The sequence below is a fragment of the Ornithorhynchus anatinus genome, chromosome 5 (assembly GCF_004115215.2).
Source record: "Ornithorhynchus anatinus isolate Pmale09 chromosome 5, mOrnAna1.pri.v4, whole genome shotgun sequence".
Classification (NCBI taxonomy): Eukaryota; Metazoa; Chordata; class Mammalia; order Monotremata; family Ornithorhynchidae; genus Ornithorhynchus; species Ornithorhynchus anatinus.
Window position 1 is genome coordinate 84,213,324 of NC_041732.1, and position 24,566 is coordinate 84,237,889.

The following is a 24,566-nucleotide window of genomic DNA, read 5'->3' on the forward strand; positions in this document are numbered from 1 at the left end:
TGTGCCAACCACTGTAGACTGGGGTAGATAAGAGGTAATCACATCACAGGAAGTCCTTGTCATGCTTGGAGGTTACAGTCCAAAGGGGAGTGAGAACAGATAGTGAATTTCCATTTTACAGATGAGGGAACTGAGGCACAGAGAAGTTAAGTGCCTTGTCCTAGATCACACTGCAGACAAGAAGCAGAGTCCAGATTAACACCCAGGTGCACTGACTCCCAGCAGATTTCACTTTACTGAATCACTCACTTCCCATAGTTCCCCATAGGAGACTATGTAGAAAAACAGTGCTCCTATCTGACAAATTCTCACAACCCCGGTTTGAATCTCCAAGGAAATTGTCTTGTTTTATGCTGTCGAGTCATCTCTGACCCATAGCGACTCCCTGAACACATCTCTCCCAGAACTCCCCACGTCCATTTGCAATCATTCTGGTAGTGGATCCAGAGAGTTTCCTTGGTAAAAATTCAGAAGTGGTTTACCATTGCCTCCTTCCACGCAATAAACTTGAGTCTCCACCCTTGACTCTCTCCCTTGTCGCTGCTGTCCAGCAAGGGTGCGTTTTGATTTGTAGCAGATTGCCTTCCATTCTCTAGACACTGGCCAAACTAAGAATGGAATGGATATGCCCTTGCTTGACTCTCCCTCCCATAGCTGATTCTGGTAGAGTACTGGAAATTCTCCAGGTGCAATCCTAAGAGGGGGCCAAGGAAATTACTATGTGAAAATTTATCCTTATCCCTTCCTTTACTGGGATAGCAGGAAACTTAACAATACCATCTTGAAGAGAAAACCAGTGTGGTAGAGGGGAAAGAGCATGGCACTGGGAGTTACTACATCTGGGACTAATCCTAATTATGCCACTGACCTGCTGGGTGATCTTGGGCAACTCATCTATCCTACCTGTACCTCAATTTTCCCAGCTGGAGATAATGTATCTGTTCTCCCATTCTATCAGATTATGTGCTCCATGCAAGGCAGAGTTCATTTCTGCTTTCACTGTCTTGTTTCTACCCCAGTCCTTAGCCTAATGACTATATCGTAATAAGCATTTAATAGTGTATTTAGATTAATTAAAAGGATGCAGAATCAATGGTATTATTGAGCATTTACAGTGTGCAGAGCACTGTACTAAGCAGTTGGGCAAGCACCATATAATAAAGTTGTTAGACACAATCCCTTCGTTTAGGGTGGTGACATTAAAATAAATTAGAGAGAGGGGAAATGACAAGATTACAGGGATATGTACATAAATGCTGTGGGGCTCCGGGTGGTGAATATAAAGTGCTTAAAGAACAAGGGTATACAAGGAACACTCCAAAATCATTACAACTAATTTCACTCCATAGCAGTATATAAGATATCAATTTTTATGGGGAAATTTTAAATCTACAGCTGGAAAAAATGTTACATAGCCCCATTTGTTCATGGCAAGATTCATATGTTCTCTTCATGAAAATCTATCAAACATTTTCTCAAGAAACTAGAAACTTCAGGAGAGGAAAAGCCATTTCCCCCACCAGGAAATGGATTGAAAAGGGTTGTTAAATGCTCTCTTCCTTTTAGAGAGAAATGTCTTTCTCAACTAATCGATTAATCAATCAGTTAGAAGTATTTATATTATTTGCTGAGCACCTACTGTGAAACGACCACTCTACCAGGTGCCTAGGAATTTTCAGAACAGATAGTAGACAAGGTCTCTGCCTTAAATGGACCTTACCATTTAGTAGGGGGAAGGGGAAAGGCAGAGAACAGACACTAAAATAAATTACATATAGGAGGAAGGAGGAAAAGGGAATATGCACATGTTAGTTCTTAAAAAAGATTTGTACTTAAATTCTTCAAGAAGCCTATTAGTACCGAAGGGGACTAAATGGTGTTGATGTACTGAAGTGAAAAGTGGGGGCTGTAAACAGGAGAGATTAAGAATTAATCTTAGAAGCCTTCCTGGAGGAGTAGTGATTTCAGAAGAGCTGAGATCTTTTAGATATGAAGAGGGGAAAAGTGTGAGGCAGAGGAGGGGATTGAGCAAGATATTGCTGATGGAAAAGACAAGAAGGTGAGCAGTGAGGACATGAACTTAGAAGGATAAAGATAGGGGGAAAAGAGAGGGGGTAAGTAGTGAGGAGAGAGCTGATGGAATGCTTAAAGTCAGTGATGCAAAGAGAGGAATGGGAACAATTGGAGGTTTTTGCAGAACAAAAAGATTTTAAGATTTTAGAGTAGGACCCATGTTTACCAACTCTATTATGCTGCACACTCTCAAGAGCTTAGAACAGTGCTTTGCACACAGTAAGCACTCAATAAATACCATTGCTTGACTTTAGAAGAATGATCTGAACCACAGAGTAAAGTTTGGGCTGGAGACAGGAGAGCCTGGAAGCAGAAAGAGCAGTGAGGAGGCTGATGCAGTAATCACACACTGTTAAAAGTTTACGCCCAGTGTGGTGGTTATTTGAATGGAGAGGAAGGGCAAACTCTAGAAAAACTGTGTATAGGACCTCATTGCAGGCTGAATATCTTCTCCTCGAGATTTGAGTAATAGACATGTGCACTGTCTCCCCTAAAAAATGTGAGAGGCAGGGTCTGTGTATAATTCCCACCTGAGCACTATTTCCCAGCACCTAATGCACCGCTATGCACAGAGCAAGCACCACATAAATACTATCATTAAAAGTGGAACAGAGAGGTGGGTCATTTTCCTGGTAAAAAAAACAGAGAAAGATCACGAGTTTGGACACAGTTTCCCAAGTGACCAGCTCTCCAGAAGGTAATACGATCCCTAAGCCCTGGCCCAGTCTCACCTCTATAAAGCAGACTGCTAGCCCAAATCCAGATGTCCAGCTTGAGTGATTGCCCTTCCCCTCCAGAAGCAAGGACAGACCGTGAGGCATAAACTAACTGTATCTTTCTACAAAGGTGCTGGGAATACCGAGAGACCTCTCCCCTGAGCAGCCTGGACGAGAGACAATAAAGCCTTGAAGACCTTGTCTTCCCGCTTCCACAGTCCTCCCATGTCCGCCAAATACTAAAAGAGCTGCCTCTCCAGAGACGGGCAGCCTCAGAGATGAAAGGAGATGCACTTGAAAACCACAGTTGGCTTTGCTAAAGGCTGCCAAGGTGTTTCTTCTCATCCTTTGTAGTGTCTGAGAGCCTTTTACCTGCCCACCCCCTCTTCTTCCAGCTTTGTGTTCCTAAAGCAATAAATGTTCTTTGCCTTGCGGGAGAAGCCAAAGCGGCTGCAGATTTTCCTTCAGCCTCAGATCTGAGGCTCTTATCAGGACTTCAATTCCCACATCTAGGAAATGAGAACCAACAGGAGGGAACCACTTTCCTCAACTATCAATCAATCAATCACTTAATCAATTCATGGTATTTACTGAGTGCTGTACTAAACACTTGGGAGAGTATAGGACAATTATAGGGCAATAGAGTCGATGGACATGACTCCTGCCTTCAAGCAGCTTACAGAACTGTGGGAAGTGGTTCCCTTGAGACCCATGGGGGGATGGTTTCTGTATCCCTATGCATAATAGTAGTAATTATGGTATTTGTTAAGCACTTACTATGTGCCACGCACTGTTCTAAGCACTGGGGTAGACACAACGTAATCAGGTTGGACACAGTCCCTGTCTCACATGAAGCTCACAGTCTTAATTCCCATTTTACAAATGAGGTAACAGAGGCACAGAGAAATTAAGTGATTTACCCAAGGTCACAGAGCAGACAAGTAGTGGAGCTGGGCTCCTATGGTACCCCCTGCATCCTAGAGATGTAATAGCTGATGCAATATTAGAGCAGTGGCTTGTCCAGATACACAAACTGCACCTTCGCCAATGCCACTGGCTAAGAGGGTCCCTCCCCCAAGTGTGGCAACAGTGGGAAGAATTTCCAAGTTCTAAAAGTGCATTCAGGAGACCCTCTGAGGCCACAGACAAGTCTTCTGTTCAAGTACACTGGACAGAATAATATTTGATAATTAAAAGATTTATGAAGTGCTTACTATGGGCCAAGCACTTTACTGATTGCTGGGATAGATATGAGATAATCAGGTAGGACACAGTCTCTGCCCTCTGTGGGTCTCATATAATCTGAGAGAGGGAAAACAGATGTTTCATCCCTATTTTACAGCTGAGGAAACTGAGGTCCCGAGAAGTTAAGTGACTTGCCAAATTCACACAGTAGGCAAATGATGGAACTGTTAGAACCCAGGTCCCCTAGCTCCCAGGCCACATTCTTTCCACTAGGCCATGCTTCTTCCCAGTGTGATATCAAGATTCCCAAGTAACTTCTGTATAGTGAACTGAAAACCCAGGGGACTGGAATCATTATTATTATTAGGAGGAGGAGGGAGAGGAGGAGGATCATCTTTGTCATCATCATCATTTTCATTATCATCAATATTAGGCCAAACTACTCCTTAATCGTCCTTTTCTAATAAGCAACTGGATTGTACTCTCGCAAGAGCTTAGTACAGTGCTCTACACTTACTATATGCTCAATAAATGCCAATGATTGATTTGTAAAAATGGCCTTTCCTGCCATCTGCAGCTCCTATTTTTCAAAGAAAAAAGTGCAGGCCTCTCAGTCCTTTTCTGCCAAATCTCCCTGCCCACATTCTCAACCGTTCTGTGCTTTTAAGCAATACTTATTGATAGCTCCACTTCAGATGCCCCTTAGCATATAATCCCCTGTATTTGGTGGTTTGTTTATATTGCATTTTCACTTAATATTTTTATTAATATTCCTGTCTCACAGTTGGCAAAAACTGTGCCTGTTTCGATTTTATGAAGTCTAAAGCTGTGTCAGCAATCCCTGAAGCTGAAAGCAGACAAAGAATAAAAACAATAGAAGACTTGGTAGTTCTTAGAGAAAGGCCCGTAAATTCAGATTTAATCCTGACTTCTTTCCTCTGGGGCATTTAGGACCCCTAGAGACTGGGATCCTTTGAGGCTAAAGGTGTTTTACAAACAGCTTTACCAGCCATTAGACTATAATCTCCTTATTAGTGTGTAAACTCTTTGTGGGCAAGAATATGTCCCATGCATAGTGAATTTCTCCAAGTGCTTAGGGCAAGCACTGCATTCAGTAGATGATTAATAAATGTCATTAATATCAATTCATCTAGGGTATTTATTGAGCACCTACTGTATGCAGAGCACTGAACTAAGTGTTTGGGAGCACAGTACTTGTAGATACAATCTTTACTTTCAAGGGCTATTACTTGGAAAGCCTGAACTGACTCTGACCCATGGCAGAAATCAGAGAAAACCCTGGGGCGTCTAGACTTCCACTCTCCACCCAGAATGTTTAAAATTAGGGTATTCCTCGATATTTAGAATAAATTGCTGCCACTATCCTTTGTTCTTAACCTTCCCCAAGAGGCATGGGAATATTTCAGAGTTCATTCATTCAATAGTATTTATTGAGCGCTTAATTATGTGCAGAGCACTTTACTAAGCTTTTGGAATGTACAAATCGGCAACCGATAGAAACAGTCCCTGCCCATTGACAGGTTTACAGTCTAATCAGGGGAGACAGAAAAAAAACAATAGCAATAAATAGAATCAAGGGGATGTACATCTCAGTAAAACAATAGCAATAAATAGAATCAAGGTGATGTACATCTCATTGACAAAATAAATAGGGTAATAAAAAATATATACAATTGAGCAGACGAGCACAGTACTGAAGGGAGGGGAAGGGAGGTGGGGAGGAGCAAGAGTTCCACTAAGCAGCCCTTCCCTCAGCGGAACCAGCAGCTAAGGTTGGAAGAGATCCCTCTAGACTGTTCGCTCGATGTGGGCAGGGAATGTGCCTGTTTATTGTTGCATTGTACTCTCCCAAATGCTTAGTTCAGTGCTCTGCACAGAGTAAGCGCTCAATAAGTACAATTGAATGAATAAATTTCCTATTGCTTGTGTGCACCCCAAGATAACTGACCTCTCCTTTTATACGTGAAAGTGATCCAGATAATTTACTTATTTGCATAAAGTGGTAGAGGTGGTTATTTACCTTGTGCCCAGTACACTGTACTAAAATCTTGGAAGTGTAATAGAAGCATGAGACATTTCCCTTTCCACAAGGAGCTTACATTCTTAATGGAGGAGACAGATTTGGAGATGAATGCAAATTTTGAACTGTGCATTACAGGGTTTTTTTTATTTATTGAGCGCTTACTGGGTGCAGAGTACTGTACTAAGCGCTTGGAAAGTACAATTTGGCAATAGATAGAGACAATCCCTACCCAACAACGGGCTCACAGTCTAGAAGGGGGAGAGAGACAATAAAACAAAATAGACAGGCATCAATACCATCAAAATAGAATTATAGATATATACACATCATTAATAAAATAGAGTAATAAATATGTACACGTGTATAGAAGTGCTGTGGGGAGGGGACGGAGGTAGAGCAGAGGGAGGGAGTAGGGGCAATGGGGAGGGGAGGAGGAGCAGAGGAAAGGGGGGTCTCAGTGTGGGAAAGCCTCCTGGAGGAGGTGAGCTCTCAGTAGGGCTTTGAAGAGGGGAAGAGAACTAGCTTGGCAGATCTGAGGAGGGAGGGCATTCCACGCCAGAGGTAGGACGTGGGCAGGGGTCGAAGGAGGGACAGGTGAGAACTAGGCACAGTGAGGAAGTTAGCAGAGAAGCAGAGTGTGTGGACTGGGCTGGAGAAGGAGAGAAGGGAGGTGAGGTAGGAGGGGGCAAGGTGATAGAAAGCTTTGAAGCCAATAGTGAGGAGTTTTTGCTTCATGCGAAGGTTGATAGGGAGAACTACTGTAAACTCTAGTGCATCCTAATGCAAATCCCACAGTAGGAAAAACCTGCACTATAGTGCTCACCGATTCCAATACCATATATATACATGAACTCCTTTCTTCCAAAACCATATCCATGCAGGTAGCTTAATCAGAAAAACATTCCTTAATTCTGCTTTCACTCTCCAGCCAAATTATGTTGTGAAAACATCCACTCTGGCTGGAGTGTATTTTTGTTTTGAATTTTGAAATCATGTTAAGTCCCTGGCAATCTCTTGCCAAAGTCACCCTCTTACCTGGAATCAATCAATCAGTTCGTCCATGGTATTTATTGAGTTTGTTCATTCATTTAATCATATTCATTAAGCACTTCCTGTGTTCAGAGCAGTATACTAAGTACTTATGAGAAGCAGCGTGGCTCAATGGAAAGAGCACGGGCTTTGGAGTCAGGGCTCATGAGTTCGAATCCCAGCTCTGCCACTTGTCGGCTGTGTGACTGTGGGCAAGTCACTTAACTTCTCTGTGCCTCAGTTCCCTCATCTGTAAAATGGGGATTAAGACTGTGAGCCCCACGTGGGACAACCTGATTCCCCTATGTCTACCCCAGCGCTTAGAACAGTGCTCGGCACATAGTAAGCGCTTAACAAATACCAACATTATTATTGAGGAGCAGCGTGGCTCAGTGGAAAGAGCACGGGCTTTGGAGTCAGGGCTCATGAGTTCGAATCCCAGCTCTGCCACTTGTCGGCTGTGTGACTGTGGGCAAGTCACTTAACTTCTCTGTGCCTCAGTTCCCTCATCTGTAAAATGGGGATGAAGACTGTGAGCCCCACCTGATTCCCCTGTGTCTACCCCAGCGCTTAGAACAGTGCTCGCCACATAGTAAGCGCTTAACAAATACCAACATTATTATTATTATTACTTGGGAAAGTACAATGCAACAATAAACAGTGATAATCTCTGCCCACAGTGAGCTCACAATCTAGAGGCAGGGGGAGAAAGACATCAATACAAATAAATAAAATTATAGATATATTAGTAAGTGTTGAGGGGCTGGGAGTGGGGGGAAGAGCAAAGGGAGTAAGTCAGGGCGAGGCAGAAGGGCATTTTATTTATATTAATGTCTATCTCCCCCTCTAGACTGTGAGTTCTTTGTGGGCAGGGAATGTGTCTGATGTTGTATTTCACTCTCCCAAATGCTTAGTACAGTACTCTGCACACAGTAAGTGCTCAATAAATACAATTAATAATAATAATAATGTCACAACTTTTCTGTGACTCAGATTCCTCGTCTATAAAACAGAGACTCAAGACTTATTCTCCCTTCTACTTAGACTGTAAACCTCAACTGGGATAGGGACTGTGTCCCACCTAATTAACTTATTACCTATTACGCTTATTTACTTATGAACTTATTAAGTTACTTGTTACTTGTTAACTTACTTATCAACTTATTACCCTATTTATTTTGTTAATGAGGTGTATATCTCCTTGATTCTATTTATCTTGATGATGTTGTCTTGTTTTTGTTTTGTTCTGTTTTGCTTTGGAGTCTCTGTCCCCCATTTAGACTTTGAGCCCGTCACTGAGCAGGGATTGTCTCTATCTGTTGCCGAATTGTACATTCCAAGTGCTTAGTACAGTGCTCTGCACATTGTAAATGCTCAATAAATACTATTAACGAACGAACTTGAATCTACCCAAGCTTTTAGGTTTTAGCTTTTAGTATATAAAGCACAACATTTATCAGTGCTTTTAAAATTCAACACATTTAGCATCCTTTTTTCTTACTTGTGAACTGTTAATAATTAGTAGCTTTAATTGGCTAATTTTAAACCATGAATCTCTATTTAAGAAAATAATGGGTTCATTTATCAACAACAGTTAATGAACTAACTTGCCCACATTATATCATCTAATAATAGTTTTAGTAACTGCCCTTTTGGTTGGTCCGTTTCTAACATTTCAACGTCCAGGGCAAACTGTGGTCTGGGGGCTCGTTTTCACAATCTTCCTGCCCTTTCTTTGGAATAACTGGGAAATGGGTTGCTATGGTAACACGCTTCCTGTCAACATACAGCTCCGTTGAAAACTTTGTGATTTAGTGAATTTGGGGATCCTAGTCAGCCTGTACTTCCACCAAGAGGCACACCTCTGGAATCTGTTAATAAAATCCAGGATATGCATGTCCACTATTTCCAGTGTTTTTGTCTTTTAAGTGGTTAGAAATTAATCAGAAAGAGTTATATTTGTTTTGAGAGGATGAATATGTGAACTGTAGAAACTGACACCTAAAAAATCAAAGTGATCTTCTCTCTTCAGAACAGATCAGGGTGGGATTTGTAATAGTCTTGGCTCTTCTTGTTCATCCATTCAATAGTATTTATTGAGCACTTACTGTGTGCATAGCACTGTACTAAGCACTTGGGTTATAATGTAGACTATTATTTTTTCCCAAGGCCATAGGGGAAAGTGCCCAGACCTGGGAGTCGGAGTACCTGGGTTTTAATTCCAACCTGTCACTTGTCTGCTGTGTGATCTTGGGCAAGTCACTAAACTTTGCTATGCCTCAGTTCTCTCATCTGCAAAATGGGGATTCAATACTGGTTCTCCCTCCAACTTAGCCAGTGAGCTTCATGAATGACTTGATGATTTTGTACCTTCCCCAGCATTTAGTACAGTGCTTGGCAATAAGAAGTGCTTAATAATTATATCAATTATTTCTTAAACTCGAGAGGGCAGAAATGTATCTGTTTGTTGTTATATTGTACTCTCCCAAGCACTTAGTAGTACTTTGCACACAATAAGCACTCAATATATACAATTGAATGATTGAATGAATTTTAGTACACGTGACAGTTCAACCAATAGCAATCAGAAAGGGCCTCAAAACACAATCTAGACTCAACTGTCACATCACCAGCATTAATGCTCCTGATGATCAAGAAGTGGAAAGGGGAAGAAAATAGAACTTTTTTTCAAAAGAAAATTGTCACAAGGTGAAAACAAATAATCATCTCTCTCCATCCTAGCTAACTTGTCTCCCAAGCGCTTAGTATAGTACTCTGCACACAGTAAGCACTCATGCGATTGAATGAATGAACTGCATGGATTTGCTAATACGACACAGTCCACAGACTCCGTTCTTCTAGCATCAACCTTTTCTCTGTACCTTGTTCTTGTGGCTCTGCACATAGTAAGCGCTCAATAAATACTATTGAATGATTGGCCCCTTGACCATGTTCTCCCTCAGGCCTGGAACTCCCTCCCCATTCATATCCAACAGTCCACCATTCTCCCCATTTTCAAAACTCTCATAAAATCATATCTCCTCCTTCCCTGAGACCTTCCTTTCTCCAATCTGCCCTCCCTTTTATATCGAGTATGTACCTGGTTGTGTATCCCTCAAACCTGTCTTATAACAATCCCACAGCACTTATGTAAATATTTTTTTACTCTACTTAATTTCCCCTAACTATATTATATTTTAATGTGAGTTTCCCTCGGTAGAATGGAAGCCGCTGGTGGGCAGGGATCATGCCTAACAGTTCTCTTGTTCTGTATTTTCCCAAGCACTTAGCACAGTGCTCTGAAAAAAGTAAGCACTTAATAAATATCACTGATCAATTGATTCAACCTAACATTGATGAAATAACTGAAATTAAAGAAAAAATAAAGATCTTAAAACAGGGCAATTTCTATAAACCTACTCTTCCCTGTCTTCTTTATGATCAAGCTTATTTAGGGGGAAAAGAAAAGGGAGGCTTATTTGCAATTATCTAATTTTATTGCAATTTGGAACAATCTCTTGAGCTGACAGATCTGTAAAATGATTTCTCTTTATCCACGGGTCCTTTCCCTCCTTTTTTCTTCATCTCCACTATCCCAACATACTCATACAACATACTCCTCTGAGGTAAGTTACTGGACAAAGAATCTGAAGCCACTCAAGAATTCTCTATAGTTTGTTTTTCACTTTTCTCAAATGGAGGCACCTCTGCCCGCCCATTCTGACTTTAGAATTAGGATCTATTCTAGAACAAAACCAGGCATGATGGCTGAGCTCTTCAGGGAAGTATTGATAATCTATTCCCATCCCCCACCTGACCCAATTTCCCTATTCCTTGTGGTTTTTCTGCCTTGTAGCCTCTCGGCACCCCACTCTCTTTGATCCTTCCAAGTGAACCTTCTAACTGTGCCTTGCTTTCGACTCTCCTACCTTCATCCCCTTGCTCTCCCTGTTTCCTAAAATCTGTCAGATCACAGCTCTCTCCATATTCAAAGCCTTGCTTGAAAGCCTGTGTCCTCTAGCATGCCTTCAATCATTAATTCCCAGAATTCCACGTCATATAAACTCATCAACCACTACTCTCACTTTTACGCTTATTTATACTCATCCTATGTCTCCTCAGTTGCACATTTACTCCTTGATTTTGATGTTCCCATGGTAAATTTGTTTATATTTGCCTCTCTGATAAACTTACAAGCTTCGTGTGGTCAGGGATGTGTCATTTCTTTGTTTTGTACTTCCCAAGTGCTTAGTCCAGTGCATTGCATTTAGCGGGCATTCAGTAACTACTATTATTGCTACAAATTTTCCTTCCTCCTTGACAACCCAGTTCCTTAGTTGTCCCCTACTATAGATCTCCTTTTTCCTGTAAAACAAACTGGTTGTACCAGTGGATCCCACTACTTCCATTAAGCCAGACTAGCTTTACAATTAACCAGCTCTTTTTCTATTTCCAATTAATTAATTAATAGTAACTATTGAGTAATGATAATGATGGTATTTGTTAGGCACTTACTATGTGCCAATAAATAATTATTAAGTGCTTACTATGTGCAGAGAACTAGTATTAAGTGCTTGGGAGAGTACTATATAAACAGTCACATTCCTTGCCCAAAACAGGCTTACAATCTAGAGGGGGAGATAGATATTAATACAAATAAATAAATTACAGATATGTACATAAGTGTTGTGGGACTGGGGGTGGGGGTGATGAATGAAGGGAGCAAATCATGGTGATGCAGAGGGAGAGGGAGAAGAGGATAGGAGGGCTTAGTCAGGGAAGGGCTCCTGGAGGAGATGAGCCTTCAATAAGGCTTTGAAGCAGGAGAGAGTAATTGTCTGTCAGATATGAGGAGAGAAGGCATTCCAGAACAGAGGCAGTACATGGGCAAGATAGAGGAGATTGCAGTGAGAAGGTTAGCACTAGACAAGAGAAGTGTGAGGGCTGGGTTGTAGTAGAAGAGTAGCAAGGGGAGATGAGGGGTAAGATGACTGAGTATTTTAAAGCCAATGGTGAAGAGTTTCTGTTTGATGTGGAGTTGGATGGGCAACCACTGGAGTGCAGAATACTCTACTAAGCACGTGGGAGAACATAGCATAATAGAGTTGAGAGATATGATCCCTGCCCTCAAGGAGCTAACAGTCAAAGTAGCATCCACATGGGCAACATTACCATCCCTGCCCCATCTCCCCACTTCCCTCCATGCCCAGCCAGATTCCAGGTCTACCTCTTTGCCTGGCCCCAAACTGCAGGCAAACCTCATGAAGAAGAATGGGGGTGGGAGCTGGTGAGTCAGCAGGAGGGGAGGAGGCTTGGAAGGGAACTGACCTGGTAGCTGAGCTTCTCTAACTCTTTGGGTTTTCAATGTGTTGGAACTTGGCCAGATACCTGATGGTTCCTCAGCCGCTAAGGCCTCATGGAAGCGAGTTTCTTCTGGGCCCTTGGGGAGTCCCAAGCTGGGCTGTACATGGCTGTTAGTTCAAAAGTCTCTCTGGAACCTGGCAGGAGTTATGGGCCAGGATTGGACAGGAAGCAGCATGGTCTAGTGGAAAGAGCCCTGGCCTGGGAGTCAGAGTAGGCAGGAATTGTGTCTGTTGTGCTGTACTCTCCCAACCACTTAGTATAGTGCCCTGCACACAGTAAGTGCTCAATAAATATAATTGATTGATTGATTCCAAGCTACAGCCCTCTTGGAGCAGTGTATGACTTCAGAGTTTCTAGATCTGTGCTGTGGCTTCAGCAGCTGGCTTAATTCCCAAGTATTTGGGAGATAAGTGAATTAAGAAGAAGAGTCGCACTGAAACTCCTAACTAGAGATACTGGCCTGTTCACCATTTTGATATCTGAGCTCCCTCCTCCCACATTCACCTCTTTGCTGGGTCACAGTGTGGTGATATGCCCTGGCAATCACCAAATTCAGCTCCAGTTCCCTTTTCTTCTTGAAGATGGTGATTCTAGTGGAATCTTTGGGTGGCATTTCCTCAGTGTTTTATAGGTTGAGGAGAGATTTGGGAAGAAGCCTGAGGATTATGTACTCTCCCTGATTGTATATTTCTACATAAATGCCAACAGGTCTGAGTGCTTTTCCATTTTTAATGGTTTTGAATGAATGATGACTTCCTCAGAAGTCAGAGTTAAGGATATTGTGTCCAAATTTTGGCCAGGTGTTTATGCTTTGAAAGGCCTCATCTTTACAAGTGAAAGACGGATTCAGGAGTACATTACAAGGCTCCTCTGCCAACTGTATAAGAGAACCTGTTTGGGAAGAGGATGGTTCTAGGCAGCAGTGTCACAGTGATATGTATGGCACCATAAAACATATGATATACACATATACACTTTCATTCATTCATTCAATCACATTTTTGTGGGCTTACTATGAGCAGAGCACTATACAAAGCACTTGGGAAAGTACAATACAGCAATAAAGAGTGAAACGATCCCTGCCCACAATGATCTCACAGTCTAGGGCGGGGGAGAAAGACAACAATACAAATAAACAGACTTCAATATGAATAAATAAAATTATAGATATATACATAAGTGCTGTGGAGCAGGGAGGAGGGGAAGAGCAAAGGGAGCAAGTCAGGGCGATGCAGAAGGGATTGGGAGATGAGGAAAAGTGGGGCTTAGTTTGGGAAGGCCTCTTGGAGGAGATGTGCCTTCAGTAAGGTTTTGAAGAAGGGTAGAGTAATTGTCTGGTGGATTTGAGGAGGGAGGGTGTTCCAGAACAGAGGTAGGAGGTGGGCCGGGGGTCGGCGGCGAGACAGGAGAGATCGAGGCACAATGAGAACGTTAGTACCAGAGGAGCAGAGTATGCAGACTGGGTTGTAGAAGGAGAGAAGGGAGGTGAGGTAGGAGGGGGCAAGGTGATGGAGAGCTTTAAAGCTAATGCTAAGGAGTTTTTGTTTGATATGGAAGTGGATGGGCAACCACTGAACTTTTTTGAGGAGGGAGGTGATATAGCCTGAATGTTTCTTTGAAAAGATGATCTGGGCAGTGGAGTGAAGTATGGACTGTAGTGGGGAGAGGCAGGAGGTTGGGAGGTCAGCAAGGAAGCAGATGAAGTAATCTAGCTGGGAAAATAAACTCCATGAGAACGACTGTGTCTTTTTCATTTCCAATCACTAATCTATGACTCAGGTATCCCACTGAAATAAATAGTTTAGAGCATCACTGAAATCTCTGCTTAGTTTTGGGAAAAAAATGACTAAAGGTTTAAACAGCTAATTAACCCTCCTAATCAATGGTGTCTTAATTGGTTCATCTATCATTCTGTTAACACTAATGGAATATTAAATATGCTGGATCGATTTTCAGGTTGTGAATTGGAGCTGACTGTCACTGACAGACAATAGTGACATCATTTGTGAGTCTGAAATGATGTGTGCATATAACTCTGGGAATGTAGGTTACAGAGGCAGTGTGCATGTTAGCCTAAACTGTCACCGTGCTGAATCAAAAAACAATGCTCAAAAATTGACCATACTATGTCCACATGCCACATGGGTAGTCTTTTTCCCTGAGGAATTCAGCATGAGTCCCATGTGGATGGGGACTGGGTCTATTCTGATTGTACTGGATCTACCATAGTTCCTAGCACAGAGCTTAGCACAGAGTAAAGTTGTGGATAATAATAATAATAATAAAAATGCTGGTATTTGTTAAGAGCTTACTATGTGTAGAGGACTGTTTTAAACGCTGGGGTAGATACAGGGTAATCAGGTTGTCCCACATGAGGGTCACAGTCTTAATCCCCATTTTACAGATGAGGTAACTGAGGCACAGAGAAGTTAAGTGACATGCCCAGAGTCTCACACAGCTGACAGGTGGCAGAGCAGGGATTTGAACCCATGACCTCTAACTCCCAAGCCCGGGCTCTTTCCACTGAGCCAGAATACCACTACTATTATCATCATAAACTTTCGATTTTCCATCCCAATCCTAACCTAACTCTAATACTTTGGAAGGCAGGCAGTTGAGGTAATGACATTTCTTAAGCATTGCTAATGGACCAAGCACTAGAAGAGGACTACTGTGCCATGTCTTTCCCTTTGACAGATAGAGCAAGTGAGGCCTTAGCCTAGTTATGCTCTGCAAACTCCTAAGAGTCTTGAAGTTAAAGGGAGCCCTGGTCCCAGGGTTAAGATCTAAGGCTTAGGTTAAGCTGCCAAAGATGAATTTATTATTTAGCCATAGTCCTAAATGCAAGGAGGAGGGGGCAGGTGATGCACAATCCAGAATTCCAAGGTTGTCAGTGTCACCTAGTGGAAAGAGCATAAGCTAGCGAGTCAGAGGACCTGAGTTCTAATCCTGACTCTGCCACTTTCCTGCTGTGTGACCTTGGATAAATTATTTAGATTATCTGGGCCTCAGTTTCCTCCTCTGTAAAATGAGGACTCAGACAACCTATCTTCCCTTTCCCTTAGATTGTGAGCCCCACTGGGATAGGAACCTGATCTACCTCAGCACTTACTACAGTCCTTGGCAAATACTAAGTGCTTAATAAAAATCATCATTATTAGTAGTAGTAATATTAATAATCTATAGAGTGACATCCAAATCTTACAGCTATTTGAGCCAGATTCTTGACTGACACCAGTGAGATGGAATTTCAACACTGTATAAAACCCAAGCCATGGCTGAATGTGTTACAAATTTTGGGTGTTAGTTTTCAATAGTTTCCAGAGCTCCTGTCCACTGATGAGGTCAAGTACTTTTTGTGAGGTCTTCAGAAACCACTCAGTTCCTGGGCTTGCCTCTAGACTGTAAGCTCCTTGTGGACAGGGAATGTGTGTGTTAATTGTTGTACTTTACTCTCCCAAGTGCATAGTACAATGCTCTGCACACAGTAAGTACTCAAATGCAGTTGGCTGACTGATTAACATTTGATATAGAGCATTGTACTAGACCCTTGGTAAGTACAAAATAAAGTAATGACTACCCTGCCCACAAGGTATTCATACTTAATGGGGAAAGCAGACATGATCATATTTACAAATAGAATGGTAAAGATTTGACCATCCATTGAATATAAGAGTTGAAAGACTGTGAAGAGTAGAAGAGCTGCACTGTTCTCTGTGGATAAATCCAACTATGGAGACATCATTATATGTTGGAATGAAAGTTTTGGTAGCAGTATTATTAGTCATAGTATTAATATGTGGCATAGTGTGGCATAGCGGGTAGAGCACGGGCCTGGGAGTCAGAAAGACCTGGGTTCTAATCCAGATCCTCCACAGGTCTGTTGTGTGACTTTGGACAAGTCACTTAGCTTCTCTGGGCCTCAGTTAGCTCATCTATAAAATGAGGATTAAGAGTGTGAGCCACAAGGAGACAGAGACTAGGTCCAACCTGAACAACTTACATCTACCCCAATGCTTAGAACAGTGCTTGGTTCATAGAAAGCGCTTAGCAAGTACCATAATTATTAATAGCACTTGCTGAGTATATGCTAGATGTCAAGCACTGTAGTAAGTGGTTGGTTAAGTACAAAAAAAATAAACAAATTCCCTATCCATAATGAACTTTCACTCTAAGGGGGAAGTCAGATGTATAAATATTTATAATCAAACTGATAATCAAATTTGCAATTGAATATTTGTGTGTATTGTGTGTGTGTGTGTGTGTGTGTGTGTGTGTATACATGAGTTGAGAATGGGGATAAATAAGAACAAAAGTGTTAGACATGTTGACTTTCTTATGGTATTTGTTAAGTGCTTCCTATGTGCTAGCGTAGAGATGAGTAAATCAAGAAATCAAGTGGACACAGTCCATGGTCCCACATAGGGCTCACAGTCTTAATCTCCATTTTGCAGATGAGGAAACTGAGGCAGAGAGAAGTATCCAAGGGCACTCTGCAGAGAAATGATAGAGCTGGGATTAGAACTCATATCCTTCTGACTCCCAGGCCTGTGCTCTATCTACTAAGCCATGCTGCTTCTCAAGGGTTAATATGACATGGACTGTTGAGAATTAACCAAGTCCATACGGGGATGGATTAACCAGGGTTACATGAAAGACTCCGGTTGGGTTTGGGGAAGCATAGTCTGGTATCGTTTCATTCTTGGCAACTCATCACCTGTCATGTCTTTAAAATAACCTGAACTTTATTCCGCAAGATGGGCATCCATAAGTATCCCTTATGTCAGGGTCATGAGGGGCTACAAGACGGGGCATCAGTTGCTTTGCTATGAGAAACTCCGTTACTTCAGAGTTGTACTCATTAAACAAGTTTTAGTGTCTTTCTAACTCTTGTCAAGTCAGCTATTAGTAGTAGATATGGTTAGAGGCTTTCTCTTACTTTTCACTCCCAAAGTTTGCATGCTTTTATTACCTTTATTTCTGCTTTCTTCCAAGTGTTCATTAGGCTTGACTAATTAACTCTCTATCCTTCTCTCATTCCTTCTCTCCTCTCTCTTCTCAGCATCCTATCTATCCTGACCCTTGACATTTCAATTCTTGGTTTGCTTTGCAAATTCTCTCTAATTAGAGGATTTCAATTCTTCATGCTAATGAAATTGCTTGGAGAGTTGGCCTGAAGACTGTTGGATGACAGGAGTGGGATTCTAATGGAGCTCTCCATGGGCAGAGTAATCCTCCAGGATATTCTCCTTGCTTTCTGTTGCCACTGTCCTGGTGCCTCTCAGCGGGGATCGTGGCAAAGTGGAGGCTTTCTGGTTCACAGTTGCTCAGAGAGCAACCCAAAATGGTTCAGACAGGAATCATCTTTATCCTAGAAATTCAATCAATCAAGTAAGCTCAACCTCTAGACTGTAAGCTTGTTGTAGGCAGGTAATGTGTCTACCAACTCTGTTATGTTGTACTCTCCTAAGGGCTTAGTATAGTGCTCTGCATACAGCAAGCACTCAAATACCATTGATTGATTGAATGAAAAGTGTTGATTGAGCACTTATTCTGCATTGAGTACTGAACCAAATACTCAGGAGATCACAATAGAATTAGTAGCTGTGATCCCTGCACTCAAAAAAGCTGATACACTATCAGGGAAACAGACTAAGGCAAATTACAGATGGCAGGAAACAATGTAGTTTAAGAATCTGTAACCAAAATACTGCCAGGGGGAATTTAGAGGTGGAGTACCCTAGTGAGAAGGTGATGTAAAAGTACCGAATTGGAAGTACCAGGTGAGTAATGGAGAGTTAATCAAGGAAAGCTTCTTGGAGGAGATAGGATTTTGGAAGGGCTTGGAAGATTAGGATTGTTGTGGTCTGCTGGCTGTGAAAGAGGAGGGGGTTCCAGGCACGATGGAGAACATGAGCAAGAGGTCAGTGGTGAGAAAGTTGAGAGGGAGGTCCAATCGATGGTATTTAGTGAGCACTTACTATGTTCAGAACACTTTGCTAAGAGGTTGGGAGAGTAAAATATGACAGAATTAGAGGACAGGTTCCCTGCCTATGATAAACTAACAGTCTAGAGGATGAGATTACCCACTAAATAAATTTGTTTTAGAGGAGTAAAGCTGGGAGGGAAGAGAATGGAAGCAGGGAAGTCAGCAAGGAAGCTGGTATAGAGAAACTGAAAAACTTGCCCATCTCTACCCAATAAGTTAATAAAGGACAATGTCAGAATATAACAGTATAAGTAGCAAAACTATTTATTAAGTATTTACTCTGTGGAGAACACTGAACTAAGCCCAAGGAAAGAATGCACAAGTGGGAATTAGACAAGGACCATGTCTCTGTAGGGGCTTACAGTCAAAAAAATGAAAAGGTAGAGAGGAGACTGGTGTTAGACACATACAGAGAGATGAAACAAAAAACTAACAGCATAAAGGCAAAAACAAAGATCAATAGGGAACAGTGGCAGGAGGAGAATATCAGGCTCCTCGTCACTCAGAGCCCACAGTCACAACTGTGTACCCACAATGCCCACTAGCACCAGCCACCACAAACCTTCCAAGGTTTTGTGGAATCAGTGCTAGGCTGTGGCCCAGTGGAGAGAGCACAGGTCTTGGAGTCAGAAGGACCTGGGTTTTAATCCCGGCTCTGCAACTTGTCTGCTGAGTGTCCAGTCTCTTCACTTTGGTGAGGATTCATCTTCTTAGACCAGTCACTTCACTTCTCTGTGCCTCAGTTACCTCATCTGTGAATTGGGGAGTAAGACTCTGAGGCCCATGTGGGACAGGGACTGTGTCCAACGCTATCTGCTTGTATCCACCCCAGGATTTTGAATAGACTTGACATAGTAAGCATTTAACATAATACCATGATTGCTATTATTATTTTCTTTGCCCATGAGATCAGGCAAGAGATATTTCAGTAAGTAGTGTGGCAGTATGGAAGAAGAGGAATGGAACCAGACATTCTACTTCCTTCGTCTAATTGGGGGCAGCTGTCTCACAGTGGAGGAAACTGTGACTGTATCTGGTTTCACACAGCTAAGCTACTTGGAAGACTATGTGGATGCCATGTGAAAGCCACAGTGGCTTCAAGACGTCTTCGAACACATACTGGATTATCATCAATGTCCAGAGTCACCCCACTTCTCAGAGTGCAGGCTTGGGAGAAGCTTCCTTAGACTGGGAAGGGGATGGGTACTCACCCACACATCCACCCCCACCCAACCCCACCCTTCTGCTTCGGATATGGCCCAAGGCCAGCAGGAGGTAGAAAATGATTCCAATTCCCACCTTGATGACTCTGCCACAGGCATAGCACGCTTTCTCTGCTGAAATTTATCTTGAACCGAGAAACCTAACCTGTCATATAAGAAGAATCATTCCACCTCCTGCTTTCTGGTTCAATCTTCAGATGTAATTATATCAGCTTTTCCTACAAATGCACAGATTTCTAAATAGAATTATTCTACACACTACAGAACAGAAATGTGAATACAACTGTAACTGATGCCTTTTGTCCAAAATAAGCCTTAACCCCTGCTTCTTTATGGCCCGAATCCTTGCAGCTAGTTTAAGCTTCAAGGACGTGGAGTTTACAACTATTGGTATTAATACTACTATTACTACTACTGTTGTTATTACTACTAATAAAAATGATAATTATAATAATAGTAATGGCATTTGTTAAGTGCTTACTATATGCCAAGCTCTCCACTATTTGCTGGAGTAGAAAACAGCATGGTCTAGTGGATAGAACACAGGTCTGATAGTCAGAAGGACCTGGCTTCTAATTCCTGCTCTTCCACTTGTCTGCTGTGAAACCCTGGGTAGGTCACTTAACTTCTCTGTGCCTCTGTTCCCTCATCTGTAAAATGGAGATGAAGGCTGTGAGCTCTCTGTGGGACAGGGTCTGTATCCGACCCAGTTACCCCATATCTATTCCAATGTTTAGTATAGTGTCTGGCACATAGTAAATGCTTAACAAATACCATTATTATTATTATTATTATTCAATATAAGTATCAAGGGCACAGTCTCTGTTCATCATGAAACTCAGTGCAAAGGGGAGGAAAAACAGGCTTTAAACTCTGGAAAAACAAATGAAAAATATCTGTTTTAAGCCATGCAAGCAATTTGGAGGAGGGGGAAGGGATCTGAGAGATAACAAACACAGCCAGGCTTGGTTATTAATTGGCCTGACTATCTGGCCTGATTGACAGGAGCTTCCCAGGAATATTGCTTTTTATTTGTGCTCATTTTCTTTTGTTTTCTAAGAATTTGCAATGTATATGTGCTCTCTGTTGACAAGACGCCATGAGGTCAGAATTAAACTATTCATTTTCTTCTCCTTGAGGAGGTTTTTTTCTCTGCCCTGCTTCTGGGGACAATTCACCAGTTTCTATGATACAGTCATTCAGGTCCTGATGGGTTGCTCCACTATTGGCTGGCATAATTTATGTTAAGATTGTAAAGAGAACAGTTTCCCCGGAACTGTGTTTTTTCCTTATGCCTAGTAGCATCATCAATTTGATGGGGTCTTTGTTTTCCCAGAGGGAATACACAATAAGGGGCAGGGATGAGAGTAGACCAAAAGCTGAAAAGGCAATCTATCAATCAAACAGAAATGCTCTAGTTGCGTTTCCCTGTGGACCTGAAGGTGAATTGATGACAGGGGGCTTCATAAACATCCATCTTGCTAAAAGGGACAATACCTGAAAATATTAGATAGGACTGCCCCATGCAGTCTTCGAGCAGAAATAAATCTCTCCAGTGTGGGAATATCTTCTAAAAAAGCAATACCCTGTGTCCATGATAAGGTCCTCTTTACTGTATTATTTCTTCTTGCCAGTGGTAAGTAGTGCCCCCACATAGATAGTGTCTGCTACCCCACCCTCCAATTACAGAGAAAGCAGCATGGTCTAGAGGATAGAGCACAGGCCTGGGAGTCAGAAGGTCACAGGTTCTAATCCTGCCTCCTCCACTTGTCTCCTGTGTGACTTTGGGCAAGTCACTTCACTTCTCTGGGCCTCAGCTACCTCATCTATAAAATGGCGATTGAAGCTATGAGTCCCATGTGGGTCAGGGACTGGGTCCAACCTGATTTGCTTGTATCCACCCCAGTGCTTTGTACAGTGCCTGGCACATAGTAAACACTTAACTGAACGCTTTATTACCCCTTCATCCCTACAGCACTTATGTACCTATCCATAATTCATTTACGTACATCAATCTCTGTCGCTGTCTCTAGACTATAAGCTCCATGTGGGCAGGAAACATGCCTACCAACTCTGTTGTACTGTACTCTCCCAATTCCTTAGTACAGAGCTCTGCACAGAGTAAGCATTCAATAAATACCATTTATTGATTAACTGATTGGCAATCCATCTGTCTGAGGTAACTGAGATGGGTCACTCCATGTTTGTTTTCACCTCCAATTTGATCTCATCCATGGAGTATGGGAAGAAAGCTAAAGACCTTGAAATTAACATTTATGAATTCTTAGGAACAAGGGAGTAGGAGTTTCTGGGGAAGAAACAAGTTTTGGAGAATCACTGTGGTCTAATAGAGCACAGGCTTGAAAGTCAGAAGGACATGGCTTCCAATCTGAGCTCCACCACTTGAATTCTGTGTGACCTTGGGCAAGTCACTTCACTTCTCTGATCCTCAGTTACCTCATCTGTAAAACAGGGAATAAGACTGTGAGCTCCATGTAGGACAGAAACTGTGTCCAACCTAATCAGCTTATATCTACCGTGGAGCTTAGCACAGTGCCTGGCCCATAGTAAGCTCTTTACAAATATCATACAAAAAAAATACAGTATGAATAAGTAGAAGGACAATGCTAAAGTCTGATTCCAAAATGCAGCTAGCATCTGTGGAAACAGGAAATTCCACCACGTACTTAAAGGGATTACATGAAAATCTTTTCCCATTCCAAGACAATGGACCTGAGAACTCATTTACCCAGATGCTTCTCCCAGAAAACTCATTTAGATGAGAGAGAGTTACTAGCTAAAACTATTTGCATTAGGTATCAATTGTTTCCTTCCAATTAATCAGAGAGAGGTCCGATCAGAGAAAAGGAGAGTTGACTGGCCATCAGAAAGAAGGAGGGAAATGGTGTATAAAAATGAAGGAGAAAGATGAAGATCTTTCCATTTTCAGACAAAAAGTCTGTTCTAAATACTGTAATAAGTGCTTGGGAAGGTACAGTTCAATCAGTAGGAATGATTCCTGCCCTCTTGTCTTATGCCGTCCAGTCATTTCCGACCCATAACGACACCACAGACACATCTTTTCCAGAACACCACACTCCCCATCTGCAATTGTTCTGGTAGTGTATCCATAGAGTTTTCTTGGTAAAAATATGGAAGTGGTTTACCCTTGCCGCCTTCCACACAGTAAACCTGAGTCTCTGCCCTCAACTCTCTCCCATGACGTTGCTGCCTAGCACAAGTGAGTTTTGATGTGTAGCAGATTGCCTTCTACTCACTAGCCTCTGCCCAAGCTAGAAATGGAATGGGTATGCCTCTGCTTGACTCTCCCTCCACTAGCCGAGACAGGGAGAGTACTGGAAACTCTCCAGGTGCGACCCTTAGGGGGGGTTCTACCCTCTTAGGGACTTACAATCCACAGGAGAGACAGATATTAAAGTACATTACAGATTTGAGGAAGCAATCATGTATAAAGACAAGTACACAAGGCACATGCCGGAGGGGAGTGAGTACCCAAGTGCTTGGATGACGAGGATGTACTGAAGTAGCAGTTGGAGGATGGGTGTTATAGGATAGGAGATTAGAGATTAATTATGAAGGCCTCCTGGAAGAGATGTGATGTCAGGAGGTCTTTGAAGATGAGGACAGCAGTGGCGTCCTTTTGGACTTGACATTAAGGGACCAAGTATGAATTCAGCCAGTGATGATGGCCCTATCACTGTGGATGGTACGACAGTCCTTCCCGTCTCTCAAGCCTGCAACCTTGGTGTCATCCTTGACTCATCTCTCTCGTTCACCCCACACATCAAATCTGTCACCAAGGCCTGCTGGTCTCACCTTTATTATATCACCAAGATCCGCCCTTTCCTCTCCACCCAAATGGCTATCTTACTGGTACAGGCTCTCGTAATATCCCAGCTGGATTATTGTGTCAGCCTTCTCTCTGATCTCCCTTCCTCCTGTCTCTCTCCGCTCCAGTCTATTCTTCATTCCACTGCCTGGCTCATCTTCCTGCAGAAATGCTCTGGGCATGTCACTCCCCTTCTTGAAAACCTTCAGTGGTTGCCTGTCAACCTCCGCACGAAACAAAAACTTCTCACTCTAGGCTCCAAGGCTCTCCATTACCTTGCCCCCTCCTACCTCTCCTCCCTTCTCTCTTTCTACTGCCCACCCCGTACGCTCCGCTCCTCTGCCACTCATCTCCTCATCGTCCCCCATTCTCACCTATCACGCTGTCGACCCCTGGGCCACTTCCTCCCGCTCTCCTGGAATGCCCTCCCTCCTCACCTCCGCCAAACTAACTCTCTTCCTCTCTTCAAAGCCCTACCAAGAGGCCTTCCCAGACTGAGTGTCCCCTTTTCCCTCTGCTCCCTCTGCTACCTCTTTGCCCCCCGCCCACCTTCCCTCAGCTAAGCCTCCTTTCCCCCCTTTCCCTCTGCTCCTCCCTCTCCCTTCCCCTCCCCTCAGCACTGTGCTCATCTGCTCATTTGTATATATTTTTATTACCCTATTTATTTTGTTAATGAGATGTACATCCCCTTGATTCTATTTATTGCTATTGTTTTTTGTCTGTCTGTCTCCCCCGATTAGACTGTAAGCCCATCAATGGGCAGGGATTGTCTCTATCTGTTGCCGAATTGTACGTTCCAAGTGCTTAGTACAGTGCTCTGCACACAGTAAGTGCTCAATAAATACTATTGAATGAATGAAGAGAGATACAATTTGACTGCCCAAGAGAGAGACCCAGAAGAGAAGTCCATAAACTTCAAAAAATGTAACACTTTCGTAACTGTGGTAATAGAGACTGATAAAAGATTAGAGGGAAGCAGCGTGGCTCAGTGGAAGGAGCCTGGGCTTCGGAGTCAGAGGTCAGGGGTTCGACTCCTGGCTCTGCCATTTGTCAGCTGTGTGACTGTGGGCGAGTCACTTAACTTCTCTGTACC

General features: G+C 42.6%; 2 non-coding genes across 2 annotated transcripts; both read right to left on the minus strand.

Moving 5' to 3' along the window:
* Positions 1–566: 566 nt before the first annotated feature.
* LOC114812534 lies at positions 567–704 on the minus strand. The gene has a single exon (XR_003760185.1). It is a non-coding gene; the product is annotated as a small nucleolar RNA SNORA7 (small nucleolar RNA).
* Positions 705–22,874: 22,170 nt separating this feature from the next.
* On the minus strand, positions 22,875–23,012 carry LOC114812560. The gene has a single exon (XR_003760211.1). It is a non-coding gene; the product is annotated as a small nucleolar RNA SNORA7 (small nucleolar RNA).
* Between the last annotated feature and the right edge of the window lie 1,554 nt (positions 23,013–24,566).